This window comes from Desmodus rotundus, chromosome 8, assembly GCF_022682495.2.
Source record: "Desmodus rotundus isolate HL8 chromosome 8, HLdesRot8A.1, whole genome shotgun sequence".
NCBI lineage: Eukaryota > Metazoa > Chordata > Mammalia > Chiroptera > Phyllostomidae > Desmodus > Desmodus rotundus.
This window is the reverse complement of record NC_071394.1, coordinates 121,713,799-121,729,849: the sequence shown is the minus strand read 5'-3', so window position 1 is coordinate 121,729,849 and position 16,051 is coordinate 121,713,799. Positions and strand designations below refer to the sequence as shown.

Below are 16,051 nucleotides of genomic sequence, written 5' to 3'. Positions count from 1 at the left end.
TAAATCTGGCCATATGCTATTTACCAAAGACTCACCTGAAATATATAAATGTTAGAAGTACATGGATGAAAAAAGAGATGCTGGCTGTAGCTTTCCAACTAAGGGAAAAAATATGGCAATATAAATATCAGAAAGGGAAGACTAAACCAAAAAATACAGACATAGAGATAGAGATCTGTATCTACGTACAATAGAGATAGATAGATGTGTAACATTATGTGGGGACAAAGGAGAATTCACCAGTAAGAATAATACCTCACACGTAGGGAGCACTTACTATGTGCCAGACCCTGTTCTGAGTGTTTAACATGTATTGATACACTTAATCTTCACAACAATCCCCAGGGCATAACCCATTTTACAGATGACATTACTGAATTACGGGAAATAAATGACTTTCCCAAGGTTCAGAGCTAGTAATTGGCATAGCCGAGGTCCAAAAGCAGGCGATGGCTCCCGTGTCTAAACTGTGTGGAGGGTGGGGGTGTTGTATTTTTCTTTGGGGGTGGTTTGTTTTCGCTAACCGCACAGCTTCGAAGTAGATGAAGCACACATTTACAGAATAGCAAAAAAAACAGCAGATGTACAATCATAATAGAAATTTTAATGTGCATGTCTCAGGATCTAATTAAGTAAATAAAAAATTAGCGGAGATATAGAACACAATTAAAACACTGGATCTAATGGCTCCATATAAAATGTCATTCATAACAATTAGAGAATACACATTTTTTACAAGCGGCAAAAAACATTTATAAAAACAGATCACATAAAAGATTGTAAAGTAATTTATTATTATCCTAGAGAATGCAAAGCGTAGAAGCCATGATCACTACTACAGTGTAATTAAATTCGAAATCAGAAACAAAAAGATGACCCCAAATGACTCAAATGTTTAAGAATTTTAAAACACACTTTCTAAGTATGTTAAGAGTCAAAAGACAACTCATGACACAATAATCAAATCTTTAGAAAAATGATGACAAAAAATATTACATATCAAAAGTTACAGAAGGTAAAGCATGTAAAGGAAATTTTATATTCTTAAAAGTGCATATTAGAAATGAGGGGAGATTAAAAATTAATGAGCTCTATTGTGCAACTGAAGATAAAAAAAGAAAAAAGATATAAAGAAGGAAGAAAATCATAAAAACTAACCAATAAAATGTAAAAACAACTCTGGTTAGTTGTTTCTAGAAGGTTTTATAAAATTAGTACTGAAGAAGAAGGTATAAACCACAGCAAACACAAAGTTGGGAGCACAGGGGCCTCCTGTATGATTTTTAGCAGGTTTCTTAACCTCTCTGGGCAACACTGTACTCAACTCAGAAATTTCGCTGGTCCCAACCTCAGTCCCCCCTTTCAAGGGACCATTTACTAAGGAGAATACACAGGGTAGGGCAGAAGGAGGCTTACAGTTGTGAGTACATGAAACACAGTTCATTCTTGTATTATCATTTATTAATTATTGTATTATTTTCCACACAACTATAAACCTACTGTTGCCCCACCCTGTATGTCGACTTGTACAGCAATGGGAGTTAGAGTTGTTGAGAGCGGAAACGTCTTCAACGTTCAGCAGGAACTACAATGTAACTAGGAAGTTCAGAGACACGTTCCCTATCAGGGCAGCTCCTGCCTTATGTCTCCTGAGATGGGACTCGGAAAATGCTAGAAAATTGCCAAAATGAGCAAAGAAACCACCTTTATTCGAAAGTCTTTTCTCAAGGAACTCATAATTAGCAGCTACAGAGATTTTAAGACTATTGGATGCCATGTGAGTTTGAGTCCCAAATGTAAGGCCAGTTCAGGACGCAGGTCCCAGTAAAGAGGAGACACTCAAAACTATTTGTGAATAAATGAGCTAAATGAAAACGCAAGGTGATACCTGAAAGGAAGTACCAATCCAGATTTTAGGATAAAGCTGGCTTAATTCATCCCTCAGTTTATTTTTTTAAAAGTTGGACTAACTGCCTAAGGACCTGTATGATTGACAATAATGCATATTCTAACTAGAAAAACAGACTTCAGTCTTTCCCGTGTGTCTATGGGCATTAAGGTAAGAAGGCACCACAAATAGCATAGGCAGTGTAAATGCAGCCCAAAGCTTTCTTATGACCTCTCTACCTAAGGAATAACAGATTGAACACAGTCCAGAATTTGTGACTAAGTTATTCGCCATGTGGACTGGTTCCCTGGGAAGTGAAAGTGTGCTCTCTTTAAAATGAGTGTACCATAGCATGTAGTGTGACCTATGTTAAATCTGGTTTGTGAGGGGTCCTGCTTCTAAAGGGGTGAGGGAGTAAGATGTGCTAATAGTGCTGAAGGTATCCTGGGCCCCCGTTATACAGATCAGTGTACAGAAGTGTAAAAATCTCCAAAAAGGTCAATCTATAATCTTAAACCCATTATGTTTAATAATAACAAGCATCAAACATGTAGGACTCTCACCTTGGCCAGGTGGCTCAGTTGGTTGGAGTGTCCTCCAGTACACCAAAAGGTTGAAGGTTCAATTCCTGGTCAGAGTGCATACCTAGGTTGCGGGTTCAATCCCCCGTCAGGGCCACAGAGAGGAGGCAACCGATCAATGTTTCTCTTACATTGATGTTTCTCTCTTTCTCTCTCTACCTCTTCCCCCCTCTCTCTAAAAGCAATAAACATATCCTTGGGTGAAGAATCTCAAGTCAACTCAAAAAACTTCAACTAATGCGCCTCTTCCCTGTATGACTTGAATGTGTGTGTGTCTTTCCAGAGCAGCCCATTCTCCAGCTGTCAGTAACAACCTTGGGGGTTAGAGAAGCCAAGTTCCTTGTACCCTGAATGCCACTTTCCCCATGAAGCTCTCCCTTCATTAAGGGTGAACTAATGTTCTAATGGAACATTTGGGGTCAGTCCAGAAGGATAAATCTGGCAAATAATTTCCAGTTTCCTGCCTCAGACCAGAACAGAAAAATCCTCCCAGGGGAGGAAGGTTGTGTAATTGTTTTGGAGACAGTGCGGCAGCTCACAGAGACTTAACTGTGTAAGAGTTCATCTCCAACAGGCCTCGGCCATGCTGAACGCCCCTGAGCACTCTATCGATTAATATAGATGGGTCAGCTCATTTGGAATATTAGGCAGAACCGAAGCCTAGCATGCCACCCACACTACACTGCTCTTCCCAGAAGCCCAAGGACCAGCTGCTTCTAGGTGACATGGCTCTTAGCTGAGAAATAGGAGAAGGCCCTTCCTCCCCACTCCCTTTTCCTTTATGGGCTTATCTCTCTCTTGCTGCCTGCCAACTCTGCCAGCTCCCCAAAAGGACTCCTTGTGCCCCATGGGAAACCATCTCCTCTGAAACTCAGCCCGGCCAGCCAGGGAAATCCAGATGCATGATTTCCTCAATCAAGGGAGGGAGGAGAAGACAAGAATCCTTATTTTTTATTCTTCAACAAAACCCCATAGGTCCCCATTTGTCTTCAATTCCCTCAATATCCCTTCAAAATGCTGGAAACTAACTAGAAATTGTTATTACAAGACTTGGTCTTATGCCCCCCCCAAAAAAATTTCAAGTGAAAACGCGAAAGAAGGATGCTTCTTTGTGTGTGTATTATCTCCCTTGAGTCTCTCGCCCGCCTTCCTCTCTCTCCACGCCTTTTATTTCCAGACGTGGCTTGGGCGGCCCGAGGAGCTCCACGCTCCACAGAGTCATGTATTTTTTAAGCGTCGGTCTTTAAAGGGCACCATTGCCAATGGCTCAGTCGCATGGCAGGGATTTAATTACCTATATGCAATACACTGAAGAAACTCATGTTGAGCTTTTTTTCTTTCCACAACTCCACTTCCATTTGTATTTTCCCCCTTCTAATTGAAATTAATTTCCCTTGCTGGTTTGTGTTACAGAGCACCTGGATGGGGTTATTATATTGTAAAGGTAATTATAAAATTAGAAGGCTAACCACAATGCAGATTTCCTAAATTGCAGGTGGCAATGGTACCAAGTGCTGATGAAAGGGGAAAATAATTCAGAAATACAGGCTAAATTCTCTTGCAAAGAAACACCCACAGCCTAGCAATGACCCCAATCAGGTGATGCCGGAAGGCTTCCATTGTCACAAAGACATGCTGGACATTGTGACACACTGTCCAGACCCCCCTGGCAGGACTAACAACACCCCCCCACCTGCTGGAAGTGCTCCTGCCAGACCCCCCTCAGCCGTCAGCCCCCAGTGACGGCTACCTGGCACATAGCCACACCTACCTCTGTGAGTAGCTAATTCCATTGACTGGTCCTCCTAGGCCTTCTCACTCCAACTGGTAACAACTCAGAAGGGGCATCCCAGCTTCAGAGCTCCCTGCACAATCATCAGAAGGATTACACTGAGACAGCATCACTGGCCGAATTCCCCTCTGCCTAGTCCTATCTCCGTCCCTTCCCATCCACACGTGTGGATCCCAGGAGCACTTCCTAAAAAGCCTCTTTAGCACTCCATCAACCTCAGGGTCAGCTCCCCAGAAAACCCAACCTGCAACAGAGGGGAGGGGAAGTTGGATAAAAATTTTTAAAAATTAATCTTGCATTCACTAAGACTTCCAGGCAAGTGAACACTAACTCATTTATTTCATTGCTAAGAGTTCTATCGGCCCATTGGTACCAGCTTGCTAACGGCTGCTCACATTAGAGTCAACCTGAAGTCCAAGGGGAAACAGGTGACAACCCTAAGAAGTAATCAGGGGAAGGAAAGTTAATGGAAACATGTATTAACAGCCTCAAAAACATTCACATTGTTTGACCCAATAAATTACATTTTTATTTATGGGTTATGCTTATGGCCCGTCTAATTCCAAAACTTACTGGAGGTGACTTACAAAAGCACTTATTATTCAGCAAATCAAACTACATAAATAAACAATGTGTGGCAAAATTAAGACAATATAAAGGCGAAGGTAAGGTGGGTCCAAAAAGGTGGCCATGATATCAGGCCAGGGTAAGGCCTTTAGAGACTCCATCCGCCCCCCTGCCTTCCCCATGTAGGCAATTCAGGCAAAAGCAAAACTAGACCAAACACGAGACATATATCTGCATTGAAATTAAAATAGCTTTTTGTCTAGATTCCCTGCTAGTAAAATTCTCCATGGGTCTATTGAAAATGAAAAAGTATGCCAATTAGTGTTTGGGGCACCTACCCATGAATTTGAACTGTCTATTGGGTAATCCAGACTGCTGAAGTTTAATGCCATTCCTGAGGATAAGCTACTCATTTGACTTTGGGAAGAACTCGGGCTAGTTCAGCAACACTGTGTGTAGTCAGTAAACACCAAGGCACCTGAGAGGAGGTGAAGCTGCTCCTGGGACTGTGGCCTGTGAAGAGCCCTCGTGAAGGGCCCTGTATGAGGTGGCACAGGACAGGTAAGAGGGGCTCGAGAGGGAACACACCCCAGTCCTGCCAGTTCCCAGAGCATCCCCACTTCCCAGGAGGCTGAGAGCGACAGTCCAAATAAAATTCAGAAAAAGTCATTTGGAAGGGTCCAGGCAGGCTGGTCTGACTCTGATAATCCAGCTAGATCCAGGGATAAAATGGCGAAGGCCTAAAAGAGTGGAAGGCCTGCATATCTGTCTTAATCAGCTCAGGCGGCTATCACACTCACACACACACACACACACACACACACACACACACACTAGAATGGGTGGCTTGAACAATGGACATTTATTTCTCATAGATCTGAAGGCTGGGAAGTCTCAGATCAAGGCGCAGCAGATTTGGCTCTTGGTGAGGGTCCCCATCCTGGCTTGCAGATGACCGTCTCCTCACTGTATCCTTATGTGGGGGAGAGAGAGAGCTCTAGAGTCACTTCCTCTTCTTATAAAGGCACTAGTTTCTTCATGGGGACACCACCCCCAGGACCTCATCTAACTCAGTCTCCTTCCCAAGGCCCCACTTCCAAATACCGTCCCATTGGGAGTTGGGGCTGCAACGTATGAATTTGGAGGGACACAAACATGGAGCCCAGAACAGTATCCTTCAAAGAGTCCTCTGAAGGTCACGTTTTACACCACACCTTTGACCAGAGTTGGGCAGCAGAATTTCCAGTGATAGTCTATGACAAATAGCTGGTGAGCTAATGCTGTTTGTTTGGGCAGAGCCCTGTGCGTTGACATCAGCTGACACACAGCAGGGCTTGGAGCCTCCAGGAAGAACCACCCGGTTAAAGGAGGGCCCCACCTCTGCTTTGCACTGGGTCGTGAGAACCCCCGCAGGCAGGCAGCGCCAAGGTTCTCTTCAGAAGGAAGTTTTTCCGGCACAAAGATAGATGGGCAGTAAAGGTCTCGACATAGTCAGTCACGAATTTCTATGTCCTGGCACTCTTTGTCTTTAAAAAACTTTGAAAGTAGGAACTATGAATTGTTAAACACAGACTTTAAGAAAATGTTTAAACCCCCTATAACACATAGAACATCAAAAATTTAGCTGTCGGAATATATCCTTTAAAATCTCATCCTACATGTCATGAAGTGATGTACACAGAGACATTCACGGCAGGTTCTTTACACCAATGCAACCTGGAAACAACCTGAATTGCCCTCAGCAGAGGAACACTTAAGTAAGTAAAGTATTGCCACGTAATGACTAGGATCAAAAATAGTCAATAACATACCTTAACTACTAATCATGTTTTAATGTTTAGTAAAAAGTTACAATGAAAGTTGCATTTACTGTAGACATAAAACTGTGTTTTAAAAGTTAACAAAACCCTATACATATAAAAATATTACTAGAAGGATATATATAAAAATGATGATAATGTTTGGTAATAATAATTGCATTATTGTTTTTATTTCTTTATTTAAAATGAATTATCTTGTTAAACTTTTATTGTAAAAATATTTATATAATAAATTTGTAAGGAAAAAAAAACTAAAGAAAATGTGGAGAATACTCAACGGCCTGATAAATTCATAGAATTTCCGAAATGGCATCCAAAATGGAGCCCAAGGTCAGAAATGGACCTACTGATTAACTAGGGTCGGTCCAATGCCTCCATAGGCCACCGCCACAGGGAGCGAACCCACACTCCAGTAAGAGCTGACATACTAAGTAAGTGAGGGATCTTCCTTCCCCAAAAAGCTACCCCAGGGATTTGGTTCCCACTTGCCTGGTCCCTGAGTCCCATTTCATTTCCTGAGCCAATGTCTGAATTGAACCCACTGGTGCCTTTCGGTCTCACCAAAGCCTCTGTCTTTAGAAAAAGATAATGCAGAGACGACGAAAGAAGCAGCAGTGAGTGAAAGGGCAAGTCTCACTTTCCCTGTGTGAAATCTCACGGCCATTTCTGGAACGGAAGTGGTGCTGCGTCTCATTTCCCCAGGGAGCCTGAAACAGGGACAGAGTCCTTGTTTGCACAGAAAACAAACGGCCTCCCCGCTATGGAAATATATTTTCCAACGCAAAATTCACAACCAACAGGTTTGACTTTGGGGACAGAATGTTTGAAGTTATAGCTCTTCTCAATAACCAGGACTTCTACTTCACAGCAAAGGGTCCCTCCTTACCTGGCGATCAGAGCACTTCCACACAGAGCTACATATTGAGAAATCAGTAGCTGTAATTCTCAAAACTCTCTCTCAGGGGTGTCCACCTGTGGCCCGCGGGCTGCGTGTGGCTCAGGATGGCTATGAATGAGGCCCAACACAAAATCGTAAGTCTACTTATTGCATTATGAGATTTTTTTTTGTGATTACGTGTTGCAATGTATTTCATGTATGACCCAATTATTCTTCCAGTGTAGCCCAGAGACGCCAAAAGGTTGGATACCCCTGCTAGATCATAAATGGACAACATAGTTTTTAATTACTTCTAGGTATGAGACAATGCGTAAAGTAATATTTAGATGTCAAAATGGTAGAGCTTTTAAAATAATGGTTTGCATGCATGATGGCATAGACCATTTGAAACTAGAGTCATTTAAGGAAATTCTAGCCATGGGACTGTGTTAGTCACAGCTCTCTCTGCAGCGCTGTGTGCTGCAAAGGGAGAAAGGACTCAGGAGACTCTTGCAATGCCTCTTTAGGGTGAATTTCCGAGGCAATTGTATGTTTTAAGCAGCATTTATCCCACAGGGCTCTCCCTTTTACAACCAGAGTTCTCCTGCAAACAAGCTAGTCCAAAAAATTCCTCTCTTAACTGCTGTCTGAGAAGCCGGCAGAGGTGCGTGTTCCTATGACTCAAGTCTTGGATCTTTCTTGTGATATAAAGCCCGTGGAGAGGGGACTAGCTTAAACTGCCACCAGCCCCTTTTGTGTAATTCCCCGAAGCTTCCTGATTCAAGTTTGAGGAGAAGAAAGGAGGAGGGACAACTAGGACATCGATTGCCTGAGGGAGAATCGCTGAGGAGACACAAAGGGTCCCGTGGCACACAGGCCCAGGCTGCAGGGCTGATGACCTACCCTGTTGCTGGGAACTAGCTCTCACCACCTCCCTCATCACTATCAGGGAAAGGACCGCTGGGCCTGCGTCCATCATCCTTCTCCGCAGAGGTTCCATGCCGCTTCCTTCACACCCAGAACTCCTACCTCTGGGGCAAAGTTAATAGCAGACAACTAAGAACAACTCCAAGGATTCTGGAGTGAGTCTGTGAAGATGATAAGGAAACCCCTTCCCCCAAAAAACAAGCCTGTATAGGACAAAATGGGGGGAATGCAGTCTCTCCTGGAGGCCTGTGATCACAGACTCACATTCTCTCAGTCAAGTCTGAGGACACATGGAAACTAAGCTCCTATAAACTGAACTGAAAGGTCCATGAGGCCAGGCCTCCTACCTATTCACTCACCACTGCAGCCTCAGCACCGGGCTTGCTAGGAAGGAGGAACCCTCTAAGGAGCCATGGGATGGGAGAATAAGCCCTGTTGGCCTTCAGGGTTGATTTGGGGTTCCACATTCTCCCTACGGTCCTTGCACACCCTCTGGAAGCTGCTGGTGGAGAAAATTGATGGTCTTTGCAGAACAGCGGTCTGCTTTTTTCTCTCCAAGGAGAGACCAAGTCTCCTTTTGGGGATCAAAGTAACTCAAACACTGGCATGTGAAGTTACAGGGACAGGTTGACAGTACAGACCTCGCCTCCAGCTCACAATAGGACCTGCAAGCTTCAAAAGATAGAGGTGGCCCCACCTCACCCCACCTCTCAAGATTGCCCCGAAAATGTCCTGGGTTCCTGGTCTCCTTCTGTCTCCAGGGCCTTCCCTACAGCCATCACCAGCACCCTGCCTCTGGCTCTGCAAAGTTCACTGAACAAGGCTTTGCCTTGTCTGTACCTTCCCAATTTTCTATAATCAACCTGCACTGGTTTTATAAAGAGAAAAGCCCACTCTGTTTTAAATTGTTGTAAATAAACTCAAGTTTTTTAAGGTGAAAGAGAAACTTTCCTCCAGACTCACTGCTGTGCGTGGCTGTGAACCCAGGGAGTTTATTTTGGTACCATGAACACCCACTCCAAAGTCCCATATGGCCTATGCCGAAGCAAATGCATTCTCCTTTTTTAAAGGCCTGTACACAGTTTCACTCTGCATTTCAAATAGGAATATAAATTTGTCAGTTTTTGTGAGGAAAGAAGAAAACAATCTACCCAGGATCCATGACACTAATCCTACTTTTCCCCCAAGTTTCAGCCCTGGGATGTGGAAACTAGTTTTTAAGAAATTGACCATCTGTTATCTGAACAACTCAGCCTTTTCCCAGAGCCATTTACAAGTGTTTGAGAGGGTCGAGGTTCGCTCTCAGCTCTCCCCTTCTACTGGTCTCCCTGATGGTGCCCCTTCGTTCGTACATTCATGCTGCAATGATCAAATGCCAAGGAACAAACAAATTAAAAACTTCCCTGCCCTGATAAAGCTCTTGTCGGAAACAAAGGGAATTTTCCGGGGATAAATCACCAGCAATATTCAAACAGCACAGCAGGTGGCTGGGCAAGCCGCTCTGGCCTAAAGAGCTGAGAGGAAACCTCACTCAAAAAGCTGAGTCTGCAAGGGGGGAATTGCTGGGCCAGTAGCTTCCCGGGGACAGGGTCGGGGACAGAGGGCCTCACATACCATGCCAAGGCTACCTTCCAGGCCAGCCAAGCCCAGACTTACCCCCACCAAGCAAAGGCACCAAAACTTTATTTTTGAAAACATTTGCAATTTGTATTTCTTTTTTTTTATTTAATCTTTATTGCATTTTTTTCCAGTACCTTTTAGCCCCCTACCCCCAGCAATCACCACACCGTTGTCCATGTCCATGTGTCCTTTTTCCTTTTTGCTCAATCCCACCACTGCGGAACCTCCCCCCACCCCCACTAGCTGTCAAAGAAAGCATCAAACCATCCTAGGGAAAATGAGAAGCTTGCTTAACACTAACTTTGTCATTGAATTTTTTCCTTTTTCTTCAATTACATAGGGGTAAGGGGAGAACCACAAACATTTTCATTCTTGGGGGCTCCAAGACGACTCTTGATGTGGCCTTGCTCTAGTTGTGTGTCACCGCTGGCTCCTAAGTGCACAGTTGGCATCCCCAACCACTGACACACCGATAATGTCCCTTTCCACCCGTCCAGATCCCCTCCCTGCTTACGCTTTGCCCTGAGCCTGGCGTGGGTGTTGGCAAGCCTACCGAAACTGAAATGAGGACTGTAAACCCTTCCCCTTCTCCAAGGCCCTCCTCCTCTAAGGAGTTTACATCCTGGTTGTTTTCATTCGCACACAAATCTTAAATAAACAGCCTGCCTAGAATAAATTTGGCCTTTAAAATACACACCCACACAGTTGCTCTCAGACTCTCTGCCTCAGCACCTCTTCCTCCTCCAAACACCTTTCCCTTCCACCCCTGTCCTTCACACATGCACTCTCCCTGCTCCGTGCCACCCCCACGCCTGAGCCATCCCCCGGGAGAGCACCCCTCTGCCCTCTCCCTGCCCACCCGCAGCTACTCTCCACTGTCTCTCTGTCCTTCTGCATCTGGACTTCTCAAGCCCACGTGCTGGCTTCCTGGAGTCACCACACACCCACTTCACTCCTGACCCACGTCCACCGCAGCCGCAAAAACAAGGCCACCGCTGTCTATGCAATCACCACTGGCTTCTTAGTCATTAAATCGCAGCAGCTTTACTCAATCTCTAATATCTCTGATAATTCTGATACTACCTCTCCTAATGACAATAGCTGCCATTTATGGAGCTCTCGAGATGGTCCAGGTAGCATGCTAAGCCTCTCACGTGCATTACCTCATTTAATCTTCAACAGTGCCGTGAAATGGCAGCTAAAGACTCCGCTGAGAGGTGGGGTCCGTGTCCTTTCCTTGAATCTAGAACTGCTCTGACCAATTGGATACAGCAGAAGTGCAGCTGTGCGAGCCCCCAGAACTCAGCGTTCTTAGACTGGCAGCCGCTACTCTCTGTCTCCTGCAACACCCGCCCCTGGATCTCTGAGCTGTCGGGAGGGAGAGAACGCATGGGGACTTCCTGACGATGGAGGCCCGGCAGCCCCAGTCCTTCAAGCCACCCCAACGCAGGTCCCGGCCCTTCCGGAGCAGAGACAGGTTGTCCTGACCTGGCCCAGCCCAAACGACTGATTCACAAATACAACAAATGAGTATTAGTCTTTCAAATTGTGAGTGATTTGTCATGCAGCAATAAATAACATAACATAGGGGTTACAAATATCACCCTTATTTTACATCTGAGAAAATGGAGTCTCTAAGACAGGGGTGTCAAACTCATTTTCACCGGGGGCCACATCAGCCTCGCAGTTGCCTTCAAAGGGCCAAATGTAATTTCAGGACCATATAAATGTAGCTACTCCTTAACAGTTAACCGAGAGCTAGGTGCCGCCACTGCGTAGAAACAAGGTGGGGCCGGATAAAACAAGGCGGAGAGCTGGAATTGGCCCACGGGCCTGGTGTTTGCAACCTGTGCTCTAAGAGATTAAGTTAATTGCCCCAGGTAACTCGGCCAGTCCTCTCTATAGGAGACCATTCTGCGTGGTGAGGGCCCAGCTCCCACTTGAAAAGGCCAGTGGAAAGCGAGGTCCAACACACAGGACCCACACCCACGGATAGGTTCTCCCGTGGGGAATCAGGCCTGCATTGTACCTAGGCCACTTTGAGACTTGCTTTTTGCTAAGACTCCCTCACCCTGAACTGAGGCAGCAAATGTTTACTGCATATCTTTAAAGTAACTTCCTAAAATCTATGCTAAACCTTCCAAGGACAAGTGTAACCAGTTCAACCACTTTTCCCTTTACATTTGCAAATATCCTTCCTTTTTGATGTGATTAGCAACATCCTCTCCTTTGTTTTCTGGGAACCTGTGCATAGTAAATGAGGACCATCCTCAATGTAATGTGCCCAGAAAAGCAATAAAAGCCTGTCAAGACGAGGGTCAACATACTCTCCTCTTGAGAGAGTGGCCATGCAGTCCTTTTTCCTCCACAGGACTCGGTAGTCCATGTGTATTTGACCACCTCACCTCTCAACCATTCAACCCCATCCCCAAAGAAGGACTCTCCACTTTGAATCTTTCTGTCTCTTTAACCATTCTTCTTAATGTTCTGGTGTGTTGCACTGTAGGGGAATGATTTGGGTGAAGATAAAGCAAAACAATGCATGCAAAGTATTCAGCACCATGTCTGACACATAATAAGCAATGAACAAAAGGTTTGCAAGTAAACACTGGCCATACCCTTTTTAATTGTATACTGTCACTTGGCACTCTGATTCTAGTGACGGACAGTATAGGTGTCAGTCAGTTCAAGTGCCTCTGCCGACCACTGCCTGGTAGCCACCACCAGTCCTACTCTCAGTAGGTCCCAACCCCCCACGCCAGCCACCCACAGACCAGCTCTCCTGAGGACGGTCAGTTCTCAGCACAGACAAGAGTCTCCACATGAAAGCAGCACCCCATCCTAGTCAGCCTGGAGCCCTCCTGTCTGGCCCACTCTCAGTGGCAGCACCAATCTTCCCATGTTCGTGCATAACAAGAAGGCAAGTTGAGCTCTTACATCTTATCCAGCCCTGACATCCAGCCACCCGGTCATAGCTTCCTTTGCAAAGTCCACCCCCCACTCCCTCTTACACCCACTTGAAATACCAAGGTCTCCATACTCCTCTCTCCGCCTAGCCCAACTCCAGTCCCTGCACACTGGCACACAACTAGCCTTACTCAAACACAAGCTTCTTCCCTGGCACCAGGCCTCTACATCCCTCCAGCCATACCCATTAACTTGTAGGTTTGAGTTCAAAGTCATGTGAACTTGTAGGTTCAAGTTCAAAGACCTCAGCTTGGCACTGAAGTGACTCTAATATATGGGCCCACCTTACCTCACCTGCCCACCATCGCCCCATCACCCCTCTGCCCCTCATGAAGTCCCTTACTCCTTAGCAGAGTGCCCACTTCCACCAATACAAGGATTATGGTAGGGAGGAGGTAAGAGCAGGGATGGAGCCCAACATCCCAGAAACCTGTCTGCCTTATCCATGAGGCTGCCATCCACTCTGCGCCTTCCTGATCAACCTGTCCTATGAACTCTGGGGATGTTTAGTGCCTACAATCACGCATCTTCTCGTCGCTTTATACCGTCCTGCATTGTCAGTTACCTGGGCCACATGCACATGTCTCATCTCTTCAAAGACAGACTGACTCATTGCTTTCTCAACATACTATCGGCATCTTGGACAAGTAACTATGCAAACGGCTGGTGGTCAATATCAAATGAAATAGTCTATCTCTAGCCTGGCCCTCACCCCTACTCCTTCTTATTTAGGAATGTGAAATAAAACAACAAATGCATATGCGGCTGCTCCAGACAGAGATAACCGTGAACCTGAACAATTCATCAAGTGCTTTGTTGTAGATTGATAAAGAAACATGATATATTTTCATTTTAAACCACTTGATGACCTCTGGAATAAAGTGGTTATTATTGGGAACCAGAATGCATCAACAGGGATAGATAACAGCATCCAAGAGAACTTCTGTAAGATGAGTTGTCAGTGAGGATCCTCAAAGACACTCTTGGCCAAATCTCTAATACCCAAAGAAGTGCATGGCTTCCAAGAGCTGGCTCAAAGCAACCAGGTGAAATTAGAAATGGGATTTTGACACGGCAGGAAAAAACTCATCTTCAGCTGGTCAGCTCTCCCAGTCAAAGGCAGAAGTGAGAGCTCAGCTATGTCCAGGAATCAGAGGAGAAGGAAAGTAACTTCAAATTAAAAAGACCTTGCCAAGGTCACAGCACATCGTAGGAGTTTAATAAATTATACGTGGTTGATAAACTGACTGATTGATTTCCTTAATAGATGGTCAGGAACAGAATTTATAAGGAGTGGGTAAGAAGTCCCCAAACAGACAGTCCTTTCATAGAAAATGAGGGTGACCATTACATGCTGGATGGTGCTGCAAGACTGTTCTGTCTTGGAACGTGAACTTTCGGGTATTTGTGAGAACCTACTACCCCAAAAGGGAAAAGATCTGTATTTACTTCGAAGTACAGTCACTTGAGCTTGTCCAAAATACTTTACCATTCGAAACATGACTCTCAAATTTGACTTGATAGTTGCTTATTGATATTCAACTTTCTGGTATTAGTACCTCGCTTCTGGAATACCATCTTTCATAGGACACGGAATATGTAGCAAAGACTTTTATTCACACCAGCAGATCTAGTCCCTCCAAACAAAGAGTCCCTGAAAAGCAAACGAATAACAAGAGCACAGTCTCTGGGGCCAGCCAGTCCAGGCTTTGGTGACGCCACATGCTCCAGTGGTTCTGAAAGTGTGGACCTTGGGTCAGCAGGAACAGCATCACCTGGTCACACCCCAGCCCTACTGGGTTAGCTCCAGCAATCTGTCTTAACAAGCCCTTGAGGTGATTGTAATGCACCCTAAACTTTAAGAACCACCGGTAAAACTAAGTCAGAGCAAGCCAATTAGAAACCTACCCATTCTTTCTGGTTGTAGAGGGTGGCCAGCAGGCACTCCTTCCCCAAGCTCCTAGAATCCTGTAGAGAAAAACTCCACTTAATGTTCTCATCGGTGACCTCTTGCCTTGCTGACTGTGTTGCAGCCACAGGGTTCTTCTATGCTCTTTGCCTGAAATTCCTCCCCTTCACCAGCCCACTCCACCCCTACCTTTGCCTAGCTAGCTCCTACTCAAACGTCGTATCTTGTCTCTGACTTTGTGTCTTGGTTACTGATTATCTACAGTGCCTGGGATACAGGACTGAGTTGAAGCCGTCTCCCATGAGCTTGCACAAGCTCAATGCTCGCACCTCTTCCTAACTCCATGCTCAGTGTCACAATGTTGACAGCTTGAAATCAGCCCTGATGGGAGTATTTATACCCCTCAAATGGGCAAACACTCAAACTCAGGAGTGTTTAATTAGGAAGGCTGGTTGTGAAACGATTATCAACACAACATTGCCAGCCAGGTACCTGGCAGGTTATGGGCACTCCAGGGTCATGACTGAGTGAATGACTACGAAACAGAATGAATGCATCAATGATAAATGAGGAATACCCTTCCACAGCAGAGGGAATACCACCAAGTAACTTTTTCCCATTGGTCTTTCAGTGTGCTTGTCCTTTCTGAGAGCAATCATTTCATCCAAACTTAAAATTGTCAAAAATCCACGTTTGGTGATCTTGTCTGAGAAATCCAGGCTTACCTGGTTCTGGTTCCAAACGCCTCTCATTCTCCAGCAGGCAGGCCTGGGTTTGATGACATTGGTAGAGGACGGAATGCCAAGGGAGGTGAGTGCAAAAGATCTTTTGAGGTCAATGTTCAGAAGCAGCAACAGCCATTTCTACCAAATTCTGTTGGCAAAGCAAATCACAAGGTCAGCCCTGATTCAGAGGTGGGGAAATACACTTCATCTCTTAATGAGAAGAGTTACAAAGTCATTTTGTGCAGGGCATAGTCTCAGAGAGGGGTAGGGAGCACATTTGCCATCCACCAGAATACCATATGTCTTCATTTTAAAGGTCTTCATGAAATAATCAAATCAAAAGGTTTGACTGCCCTCTAGAAATCACCTCAATCGTTT

General features: G+C 45.1%; 1 long non-coding RNA gene across 1 annotated transcript; it reads right to left on the bottom strand.

Moving 5' to 3' along the window:
* Positions 1-2,450: 2,450 nt before the first annotated feature.
* Positions 2,451-15,804, bottom strand: LOC123480320 (uncharacterized). Its single transcript, XR_006656268.2, has 4 exons — positions 15,674-15,804; positions 14,948-15,007; positions 4,241-4,334; positions 2,451-2,533 (listed from the first exon to the last, which is right to left on the bottom strand). It is a non-coding gene; the product is annotated as an uncharacterized lncRNA (long non-coding RNA).
* Between the last annotated feature and the right edge of the window lie 247 nt (positions 15,805-16,051).